Here is a 13,074-nt window from a genome sequence, read left to right on the forward strand (position 1 = left end):
CGCCACCATCCTTACTTGTAAGACATAGGTGTCAATTACTTTGAACTCTGTGCTTACCTTCTTAGTGCCTGCCTGCACCTCCAAATTTATTGCTCCTAGGGGCCATGGCGGCGTTCCATTGAATCCGACCTTTGGGCTGTTGGACTGCTCCAAATCATCTCAGTGACGGCTGAGCTCCTTGTAACATCTAACATACGTGATGTCACAAGAGTTGCCTTGGTCAATCAAAATGCGCCTTACCTGGCATTCTCCAATTTTGAGGGTTACCACCAGAGCATCGTTGTGTGGATGCTACACCATGTCTAGGTCTGCTTCAGTAAAGGACACCATTGGTCCCTGACACTCGTCTGTTCTAGGCCTTTTTTGTTGGACCTGATACACATGATGTAAGTGCTTTACCCTCTGAGTCTCCCCGCGTACCTCGTTCTCATTGACCCTCGAGTGAATCACATTGATCACCCGAGGTCCATTTGCTTGCTGTGGTTGTGGTGGAGGTGGTGTTGCCGATGTTTGGGGCAGTCTCACCTGCTCTTCCTTTATTCTGGCCTCATCTACTAGGTCCCTTAACTGACCTTGTCTGACTACATCTTCCAAATGCAGCTTTAAGGCTCTGCAACCCTGAGTCAAGTGTCCATCTTCATTGTGGTAAGCACAGTGCTTCCCTAGACTTCTCACCATGAATTCGCCAAGGATCCTCTCTATCGCTTTGTAATACAGCTGGTTTTCTAATCCTTTGTAGAACTTTATAAATCGGGATCCGAAACTTAGTGGTGACTGCTTGTGTAGCTCTCAGCCCTGTTTCTTGTCTATTAAATCAAGTATTACCTCGGCTTCGCTTCGGCGAGCCGTTTCTCCTTTCCTGCATCAGCGCTTTCACTCCCGGTACATCCTTTTTTGCCCTGGCATATTTCTCGATCCTTACCATGAGCTCCTCCATGTTTTTTGGCAGAGTCTTTGCCAGCGACTTTCGAAGCATACAGTCATCCTTCAGGCCGTTCTTAAAAGACACAGCCGCCAACTCCTGGTTGCATCCTGGTATTCGGTTGAACACCTCATAATACTTTTTGGCATAAGCCCTAAGGCTCTCACCTTCATCAATTTTCAAAGCCATCAGGGAGTCTACCCTTAACAGTTGCAACTTTTTTGTGACAAACCTGACCACGAACATCTCGGCCAGGCCTTCCCAACTCTTCACAGTTCTTTTCAGCAACTTATGAAACCAATCTGATACAATTTCCCCAAAGAATGAGGGGAAGACCTTGCACAGCAACGGTTCGTTCCTAGTATATAAGGCCATTGAATTCAAGTATAAGCTGACGTGAAAGTTTGGATCTGACTTACTGTCATATATCTGGAACCTCGGCATATGGAACCTTTTTGAGGCCTCAAACCTATCCAACTCTGCTGAGAACGGAGTTCTCGGCATGATCGGTAATGTGACCTCGGCATTCTACCACTTCTTCTGGAGGTAGTCCCTCAAATCCTCCTTAGTCCAACTTGGAGCTCGACTGTCAACAGACTTCAGCCTCTTTGGTGCGTTGCTCCATGTATCATTATGCGTTCTCTTGGATTTCTCGTCATTCACCATGTCAAAACAAAGTTCCTTTCCCTGAACGTGCCGATGTTCTTTGACATAAGTTCCCTTGGTACGAGGCATCTTTTGAGATTCTCCTCTTGTTGATTCTTTTCTCCCGACATCCTGTGAAGGCCGATGTGAACGCTCTTTCACCTTGTCATGCTGAGAGACTGTTGGGATTGCTTTCTACCCCCCTTTCTGGGCGTCGTTCTTGGCCGATGGAATCGGAGAGTCCCTTAATGGAAACGGTGGCCGCATGACGTTGTTTTGCATCATAAAGTTGACAACCGATTGCAGGTCTGCCAACTTGTTTACCATTTCCTTTATCTTGCCGTCCCTCATCAGACATCTATCATTCCATACCTAGAGGTCGCTTTCATTATAATACTTGTCTCGGCCTGCTTTCTTTGGTGTGTCTCCCTTTTGGCCAATGTCTTTCTCCCCGGGATTCTGTTCCGTATCCCTTTCATTATGGTTTTCTTTCTCCATGTTTGGATCGGCATGCTTACCATTCCCACTAGAGATGTCGTCCCCGATTTTTTCTTTCTGCCCGTCGTTGGCCATTTATTCTCTTTATGTTCCCCCAGATGACGCCAAATTGTGGGTGTTGATTTTCGACCACACAACGAAACGGGGAACTCAGCTATAGCAATTCTGGTTTTCCCTTTCTCTAATTGTTGTATTCCGGACTTTGGTTCCGTCGAGTTGGTGGTTGTGTACCTTGTTGTCATCCTTTAATTCCGTATGTTTGAGTTTTGGGATGTGGTGGGCGTGTTTCGAATAGGTAGGTTGAGTTTTGGTCACAAATGTAGTTGCCCAGGTTTTTGGTGTTACGCTCGAGCGGGTCATTCTGTGCTCGAGCGGAGTTTTGGTTTTTGGTTGTCCACTTGAGCGGGCCTTCTTGCGCTCAAGCAGGATTTACACACTCCTAGTATCTCGTGTCCCTGCAAAACTTCTGCAGGTGTGTTTTTCACGCTCGAGCGGGTAGTGCTTTGTCTGTGAAAGTTCTGGGAAGGGGAAATCTACGCTCGAGCAGACTGTTTTTCACGGTCAAGCGGATGTATTTTATTCTTGTGTCTTGGAGCTCGAGCAGGCATTCTTGCGCTCGAGCGTGTCCAGATTTTTGTGCTTGACGCTCGAGCGTTCTATTCTCTGCTCTAGCGGGTCATGCGTATAACAGAGGGCAGCTAGGCATTTTTGAATCACTTTTTGCACTTCCTCTCTCTCTCTTACTTTCCCAAAATCAATTTTGAGAGCTCCTCTCTCTAGAATATCCCTTCTCTCTAGGGTTTGATCTAGCTAGAGTGTCCCACTACCTTGTTGTCTTTGCAAAAGGTGTGTTGATTGTCGAGGGCTACATTTTGATATGAAAAGTTTGGATTTTGGAGCACTTTGAATTTCTTCGTCTTCTCCGTTTGAGCTCTAACTTTGAGGTAGGGATATCCTACTCCATCTTATGAGCTTTGTCCTAAAATTTTGGCATTTTGATATGTTGGGGGTCGTTAGGTAATTTTGTGAAGGTTTGGAGTCATTGTGTAATTTTCAAAAGATGGGGTTTCAAACATATAAACCTTTATGTATGTAATATATTGGAAAATGGACTCGGTGTTGGTTTATTGATGGACAATGGAACCTTAGGGTTGGTATTGAGATTTAGGGAAAAGCCCTAATTGTTTCGATAAATTAATTTATATAATTAATTTTGGAAAAATGAGGAATTGAATATGAAATATTCAAATTGGAAGTATATGGGATTAAAGGGTGTAGTTGGATTAATTTATCGCTCACCTAGACGAAATGTTGATATGTTATCCATTTGGTACATTTATTTTCTGTTTAGAAATAACTGCTTTAGGCTATTGGTGGAGGATAGTCTTGATTGTTGTAGACAATGCATGATGATTAGGCAAACTAAAACTACTCAATGGAATGTGTCATCGAATATGACGGTTGGAATAATACATTAACCTTATGTGTTGATTGATTGTGTGTATGATCTGTGTTTATATACATTGTGTTGTGTGAGAGGAGATAGGGGATGCACTCCATGGTTTAGGGGAAGATAGGGGATGGACCTCTAAACCGAAAGTTGTTATATTGATACAACACTACAATGTGTATCATATGTGAAGTATGGAAGTGTTTTTGTTATATTGATACAGCACTAAAATGTGTATCATTGTGAAGTATGGAAGTGGTTTTATGTATTATTGATACAACACCAAAATGTGTATCCATCATGATTTTTGAAAGTATTCTAGTGATGAGATACTATCTCATTAAATTGTTTGGCCAGGTTCTGAGCCTTGTTTTCAAACTTAAAGTTGAATAAGAAATGAAAACTGAAGTGTAACATGGATATGATTGTCATGAAACTGTAATATAACATGAATTGGAATATAAGTGTGGACCATCTATCGAATGCTATTATTTTAGTCATTGTTTATAGTTGGTTTAGTATATTTCTACTGGGCTGTGGCTCATCCTATATGGGACATCATTTTCAGGTACAGGTAGCATGCCACCTCCAAGGACATAGCTCGGGAGGCTTGAGACTGTTGGGCTGTTTTGTGTTTTTGATTGTATTACATGTATATCAAGCCAAGGGCTTTCTTTGTATAGAGTTAGTACTCTCTTTTTGTAACCAAGTGTTGACTTGGAAAGTTATAAGCCCATAGGGCATTTACTTTTGATGTCAACATGTAATACATTTTGTAAAGACTACTCTGATGGAATATATTTATGCTTTATTCACTTATGTTTAAGCATGCTATTGTTGGATGATTTATGGGTTTATTTTGAGGGCGTTACATCAGCTAGAGAGCACCCGCAGAATAGATTAAGCCCAACAACCTGCCAACAAGAAGATGAGAATACCGTGGTGGTTTGTCCACCCGGGGGCACTCTGACGATCAAGTCAGTAAATCTTATATCTCACAGATATCAATACAAGTACTTAAACTTCAACAGTGAAAGCATAAAAACTTTTCAAATAAAGCATACCTTAGACCCATGGGGGTGCCTTACTTTTATAATGATCAGTGTCTAAGTTCCCCTAGAAGTCTTACTTCATAGGACTCTATCATTGACAAGGATAACATCTATCACAACTCACACTATTTAGATTCAGATGAACTTCCTCAAGAGTCTCATTTCTATCCAAATAGGTAGCTTGAGGTCATCTAAGACTCTAGTCCTCTATCCAAATATCTCAGATTCCGGTATCCCCGCAAAATACCTTGATAGTGCCCTAAATATCTCGAAAAACATGTTCTGCTCACGTTGCATCTCGGCTGACACCTTAACGACGTGGCATCATCTCAAAAATACTTCCCTACATCAACTTATTATGGGACTTACTGGTAAAAAGTTTTGAACAAATTTCTTAATTTTCGTCATTTACAGGTAAAAAGTTAAATGAAAATTAGTTGTAAGTGCCATAATAAGTTGAAAGTTTTGAACTTTAACTTTAACTTTTACTTTACCTGTAAAAAGAAACTTATATTGGACTGTAGTTTCGTCATGGGTGATTTTAAAACTTTTATGTAAAATATAAAACTTTTACATAAATCACTGTAAAGTTAAAATTTACCGGTAAAAAGTTTCGAACTGTAGTTTCGTCATTTCAAATTTACCTATAAATCACCCTTAATTTTTTTATATTAGGTAAAATAAAAGTTAAATGAAAATTAGCTACAGAGAAATTTCTTTTTTCATTGAGAAATTTCAGTTCTTCACAAATAAATATTTTTCCGTGACAAGTTAAAATTTATCTAGTAATATTATTGAGGGACCTTAATTAACAAGGAAAAATATATTGGACCTCTTATACTATCCAAAGTTGAAAATGGATGTTTAACTAATTTTTTTTAATATAATAAAATTAAAACTCAAATATTACATTAAATGTTGAATTTCACTCATTTCTTTCTCATCTTACATCTGTCACGCCCCACTTTTTATTACTCGGATTACTATTACCAAGCCTTTATTATACATTTCCATTTCAGAGTTAGCATACAGAAGCTCATAATATTCTCAAGGAATATATATATATATATATATATATATATATAGAATTCTCTCAGTCAGATAAAATGAATGCAACAAGAATCTACAATTAAAGGAATTGCCCGTAGGCTTACATCATTTAAAAATCAAGAAGAAGGGTGCAACCATTTTACATCAATGGCATTCCGTCTACACATAAAGAGGCCCCGTGACCAACAAATAAAGAAGATCTGAAATCTTGTAGCACATCCTGATTATCACCTGAAAAGATTCAACAACGTGGGATGAACATATAATCCAGTAGGGATCTCAACATGATCCTCAACAATAACAACTTACAAATAGCTATGATCATGAATGCTAATCTCATACCACATAAATAATGTGACATTTATAACCAAAGTATATATATATATATATATGTATTATTCTCAAAATCATTCAGTTATTTAACAACATCAATTTCCACTTTTACTACCCTTTTCCCCAATGAACAGCTCTTACCCATTTCCATGTTTCCATTTGTGACAAATACCCATAATACTCACTTTATATTTTTGAAACACGTTCACCAAAACCAATGCCTTCATATATTTATCAATTCAAAATAAAAACCTAAGGGTGACTCCACACATTCATTGCTTCTCAACCTTACGTTCAAGTAAAAGAGATATTATCAATAATTCATTTCTGGTAGGCAACTCCCTCAACCACTCTCAACACGTCCAAACATGCTCAAACACATCTACACTACATATAAGACAATTCCTTCTCACTGAATCATGATCATCACAACACATAATACACATAACCAAGTAAGACAACAATAACAACAGTTCTCCGCACTACTTGCCTCAAGCACAGTAAGCCAATGGTTTCACCTCTCAACAACAACATGCCAATTTACCAGACACCAACTGGAAGGGAATGGTACCTCTGCTCCATTTTACCAGGCGCTAGCTGGAAGGGTGTGGTACCTCTGATTCTCAGCGCAGCCAATTCGCTAGGCGCTAGCTGGAAGGTAATGGTACCTCTAATTCTCAGTGCATTACACCCCTTTCGATCATCACAACATGACAAGGTATAACCAACAAATGCAATGCGTACACGCAACCACAACAGAGTGCAACCAACTCAAGCGTAAAACATACATGTAACCATTCAACACAATAATGTCATCCACCACCGACGACCAAGAACAAAACCCTTAAGTGTTTGTATTTTCAACGCATGAGTTTTAACAATTTTCAATTCTCAAGAGGTTCTAAATCCAACAGTCACAACAAGGAAGTAAAAGCATTAGTGATCTAAACTCAAATAAATCTTCGGGACTCATATTATGTTAACGTCACATTCCTTCCATTACAAACCAATTACCTTTTTCTTCTACAATAACATTCTCCACCTTATGCCTTAAATCCAATTTTACTTCATTTCACAAAATATGACCAATTCACTTTCCATCATTTTAAATAGGAGATTTCTATCATGGCGGCAAGTTATAATTCACATGATTTCTATTTAATGGTAATGTAAGTCATTACTAATCTAATTTCATGGTTATATCCCTTTTTACAATTAACAAATTTATTAATTTATTATATTAAAACGTAGTCAATCCAACACCAAAATAATGCCCAAATCATAAGATCCAATTAAACCTTAAATCAAATTCCAACTCATTAACCTCATTTCATAAGTTCATAACATAATTATTTCACAAATTCCATCCCCTTTTATCCATTAGACATGACTATGAAAATTTAGGGCTTTGACTCTTTACTCATGAACACAATAAATCACACCCCAAATTTAACCCAACATTCCCTACCTCATGAAATTTCAATCTCTACACCCATTTCTTATACCCTCTAACGTGATTTTCGAAAATAGATCCATACCACATGGTTTTTATGCAATAAAAACATACCGCATATCTATCTATAGTAGAGGCATTGAAAAGAGTCAAAGAAATCCCTACCTCTTGAAGCTAAGAGATGACAACCCAAAAGTCAATGGCGATGAAACGACGAACCAATCGGACCAAGAGGAAGCCCTCGTCGAGATCTACACTTTTCTCAAAGGACCATGGTAAAACAATCACTCTAGGTGAGTAGATCTAGAGATCTTAGTGCCAAAAACTTGATTTCAGAGAGAGAGAGATGTAAGCTAACGGTTTGAGAGAGAGGGAATAGGAGAAAAGTGAAATGAAATTATGTTTGGGACCTATTTATAGTTGTAGAGAAGTAGCCCCAAGGTCAATAAAATAATATGCCCAACCCCCCCCCCCCTCCCAAAGGTAAGGCCCAAACTAGCCCAAAAATCTGAAGAAAAAAAAACACGTAGGTGTCGACACCACCAAGGCTGGTGTCGACCCTATTTTCCAGCCACCAACATACACAGATTCTGCAACACAAGAGGGTCGACCCTATCCCAGACTGGTGTCTACCCTTGTGGACAGCAACAAGAGGCAGGTGTCGACACCACCAAGGCTGGTGTCGACCCTATATTCCAGCGACACTTCCAGAAACATTACAACATGCAAGGGTCGACCCTTAGGAAGGCTAATGTCAACCCCAAAGAAAAATTTCTAAGTTTCCAAGGAACTTTAAACCAGAACAAACACGAACAACCAAACTCAACAATATTAAATCAGATTATACTCCTCCAAAACCAACATTCAATAATACCAAAGATTTCCAAAACAAAATAAAGGATTCAAATACACTTCTCAAAAGTTTTAAAGGACACAAATGCTACAACCTCCCCACCTTAGGAAATTTCATCCCCAAAATTTAACAACGCTGAGATAAAACCAACACTTCAAGAAGGGAACATGGTACCAAAGAAGACCTCACAACGAACCAAGAAAAACACCACACCAATTCTCGGATACAACCGAATTTGGAAGACTACCCCGACTCTAGGGACACCAAGGATACCGAATTATTCAAGAACACAAGGAAAGGGTCACCGACTTCCCCTCGATTCACACCACTCACTGGATCTACGAGACAAGAACAACAACAACCACGTACACACTCAGGGTATCTACCACCACAAGCCCAAACACTCCCCAACACTGAACCTGATTTGAAACCTAGACCTCATTGGGTCTCCCAATGGACGAGTCTGAAACCCCCGACGATGACAAGGACTGAGTCTGGGAGTGAGCATGCACTTACCTCCACCTCATACTGAGCCTAGGGTGCTTATGAACCGTGAGAGTTACCGAAGTGGCCTCCTCTCTAACTCGACCAAGTTTGCTAACCATGGCCTCCACATGGGCCGCCACCTCAACTAGATCAAAATAATTCTTCCACGTAGATCCAACCACCTTCTCCTGGATATCATCACATAACCGCCTCTCAAACTCATAACAACGGCGCTCCTCTGTTGCCACTAACTCTGGAGCAAACCTTGACAAACTAGTGAACCTCATCTCAAACTGGGCCAATGGAGTAGCTTTCTGACGTAACTTGATAAACTGTTCCCTCAGCCTTTCCCGAGCAGAAGGAGGGAAATACTTGGTCAAGAAGGCCTCGGTAAACGCAACCCACGTGGCACCTACAGTACCTTTCGTATACTTCCACCAATAATTTGCATCTCCCTTCAATTGGAATGTCACCAAAGAAACCCTCAACCCCTCGTCCTCGACTCTGAGCATATGAAGAGTCTTGGTAATCTGTTCCAACCAACTCTCTGTCTCCAGCAGTTTTGCCTCCCCCCAAAACTCCAGTGGGTTAGAGCGAAGAAACTCCTTAGTGAGCTTGAGGGTACACTTGTTGTCCTCCTCATTACGAGTTAGAGCGTCTTGCACCGCTGTGCAACTTCCTCACCGACAACCGATGTTGTAACGACAGGTGCTAGGAGAACCGCCATGCCCCTACCGACACCCCTACTACTTATCTGTCCTCTATTTCCTTGTGTATACATCCTATAAAATTTAAAAACAAAATCAACTAAGTACACGACGCAACGGCCTTCTCAAGGCACACACACTCACCACCACTAAGTCACAAAACACACTTATCCCCCAAAACAAACAATTCCAAATGCATATAAACAATTTAAACATATAAACACATAATCGAACCAAGTCCACAAGGATAGCCACTTGTTCTGAAACTCTCAAAGAATTCCCATTAAAACCCACGTTGATCAGGCGTGTTTCCAATAGGACCTTAAATCATGTTCACCGGCCACAAGTACTATCCAAGAAACTTAATCCCATGCTCACATAAATGCAACACATAAGTCCTAACATTTATCCTAACTATATGCAACATCCTCACCAAGCGTAGTAAACCCCCTTGTGGTAAAAACCACTTCCCACGAGCCCAAGGTATTCAAACCCGGCTCGCTCTGATACCAAGTTGTCACCCCCCACTTTTTATTACTCGGATTACTATTACCAAGCCTTTATTATACATTTCCATTTTAGAGTTAGCATACAAAAGCTCATAATATTCTCAAGGAATATATATATACAGAATTCTTTCAGTCGGATAAAATGAATGCGACAAGAATCTACAATTAAAGGAATTGCCCGTAGGCATACATCATTTAAAAATCAAGAAGAAGGGTGTAACCCTTTTACATCAATGGTGTAACGCCCTCAAAATAATAGCATTAATCCCATCAATTTAGACATGCATTGATATAAGAAATAAACATCATTCTATTCATCAGAATAATTCTTTACAAAAGCATTACATGTTAATAACAAAAGCAAATGCCCTACAGGCTTACAGTTTTCCAAGTTAACACTTGGTTACAAAGAGGCGAGTACTAAGTCAAATACACATTAAGCCCTTGGCTTGAAATTACATGTAATATAACAAAGATAATACAACCACGAACGTCTGCCTGCCTCTAGCCTCTCAAGCTATGTCCTTGGAGGTGGCATACTTCCTGTACCTGAAAATGGTGTCCCATATAGGGTGAGCCATAGCCCAGTAGAAATACACTAAACCAACTATAAGCAATGACTAAAAGATTAGCAATTGATAGATGGTCAACTCATATACATCCACTTATATTACATTTCTGCTCCATGATAATCATGTCCATATTACAAATTCACTTTCCATTTCTTATTCAACTTTGAGTCTGAAAACAAGGCTCAGTACCCTGGCCAAAACATTTGATGCAATTATAGTTCATCACTAAAACATTTCCAAAATTTATGGTGGATACACATTTTGATGCTGTATCACAGTCAACTAAAACATTCCTATATTTCTCAAATGATATACATTGTAGTGCTTTATCAAATCAACAAACAATTACATACTTCACGAATGATAATGATATACATTTTAATGCTATATCAAATCAAACAAACAATTACAAACTTCACGAATGATAACGATAAATATTTTAGTGCTATATCAAATCAAACAAACAATTACATACTTCACGAATGATAATGATAAACATTTTAGTGCTATATCAAATCAAACAAACACTTCTAATTCGCAGCCTGATACACATTGTAGTGCTGTATCACTGTCACAAGATTCGGTTTAGAGGTTCAGCCCCATTTTTCCAATAAACCGTGGAGTACAGCCCCTTTCTCCTCCCACACAATACAATGTATATAAACAATTATCATATACAAATTCAATCTATCAATACAACATTTTGAAGTATTAAACCAATTGCTATGTTCATTAGCATACTCAATAGATTAGCTTTAGTTTGCCTAATCATCGTACATTGCCTACAAATGTCAAGACTATCCTCCACCGATAGTCCAATACAGTTATTTCTAAATAGGAAATAAATGCACCAATTTGATATATTATCAACAGTTTAACTAGGTGAGCGATAAGTGAGTCCAACTACACCCTTTAACCCCATATCTTTCTAATTTGAATATTTCCTATTCAATTTCTCAATTCCCTAAATTTCTTGTACAAATTAATTTATCAATGTAATTAGGGCTTTACCCATAATCTACATAACAACACTAAGGTTCCATTTTCTTCAATAGTTCAACATCAGCCTCATTTCTCTTTATCAAACATGCATATAGGTATACATATAACAAACCCCCATCTTTTGTAAAATTACACAAAGACCCAAACTTTCTCAAAAATACCTAACAACCCCCAACATATCAAAATGCAAAAATTCAAAGACAAAACTCATAAGGAGGAGTAGGATATCCCTACCTCAAATTCGGAGCTCAAAGGGAGAAGATGACGAAACCCAAAGTGCTCCAAAACTCAATATGCTCGGATCAAAACGTAGCCCTCGACGATCAACACAACTTTTGTAAAGGCCAAAGGTGAGGAAATCACTCATACTAGATCAATACTTAGAGAGAAGTTGAGTTTTAGTGAGAGAAGCTCTCAAATGGTTTTTCGGAAAAGTAAGAGAGAGAAAGGATGTTGAAATGTGATTAAAAAATGCACAGCTGCCAACTGATATACGCATGATCCGCTCGAGCGGAGAATAGAACGGTCGAGCGTGAAGCACAAAAAATGGAACCGCTCGAGCACAAGAAGGCCCGCTCGAGCGCCAAGACACAAGAACAAAATACATCCACTCGAGCGTGAAAACCAGTTCACTCGAGCGTAGATTACCCCCTATCAGAACTTTCGCAGACAATGAACACTCCGCTCGAGCGCCAACAGACCCGCTCGAGCGTGACCCGCTCGAGCGTGAAAAACACATCTGCAGAAGTTTTGTAGAGGCACAGATACTGGAAGTGTGAAAACTCCGCTCGAGCGTGATATGGTCCGCTCGAGCGTACAACTAAAAATCCAACTCTGCTCGAGCCCAAGGGTACCCGCTCGAGCGTACCACCAAAACTCTGGGCAACAAGGAAAGGGACTAAGGCTCAACTAGCCTGTTAGAAACACGCCCAACACATCCTAAAACTCAGACATACGGAATCTAAAGGATGACAACATGACATACAACCACCAACTCCACGGAACCTACGACCGGGACACTGTACATAAAGGGGACAAACCCGGGATCGCTATAACCTCCCCCCCTTAAAGAATTCCGTCCCCGAAATTAAGAAAATAACACAATTACAAAGTCAACCGACCACAAGCACTCAACCCCCGTGCATTTAGGGAAGAAACTATTCTCTCAACAAATTTGTAGTTAACTCTCACAAAAGAAAGGACCAACTAAGAGAACACGTTCCAACGACAACACTCAGGCACAAAAGACCTCAACAAAACCAAACTCTTCCCGAGATAGATCACCAAAACACCCGACTAGCGCTCCCAGCTAAGTCACTTCTCAACAATTATAGTTCCAAATAAAACAACTAACGCAAATCTTTTGTATAAGCATAAGGGAAATCATTCTCTTGCTCATGAGGCATATCTCAAAGGAAAAAAAAAAATCAAATTTTCAACGTTGGCATTCCAAAACAAACTTTGTATTTTCCATGTGAAACTTAAAAGTTTTGTAAACATTTTTCATAAACACGACGCCATTCATAACACAAGACCATGCAC

The sequence above is a fragment of the Camellia sinensis genome, chromosome 5, assembly GCF_055761805.1.
Source record: "Camellia sinensis isolate YWXY chromosome 5, ASM5576180v1, whole genome shotgun sequence".
In the NCBI taxonomy this organism is placed as follows: domain Eukaryota; kingdom Viridiplantae; phylum Streptophyta; class Magnoliopsida; order Ericales; family Theaceae; genus Camellia; species Camellia sinensis.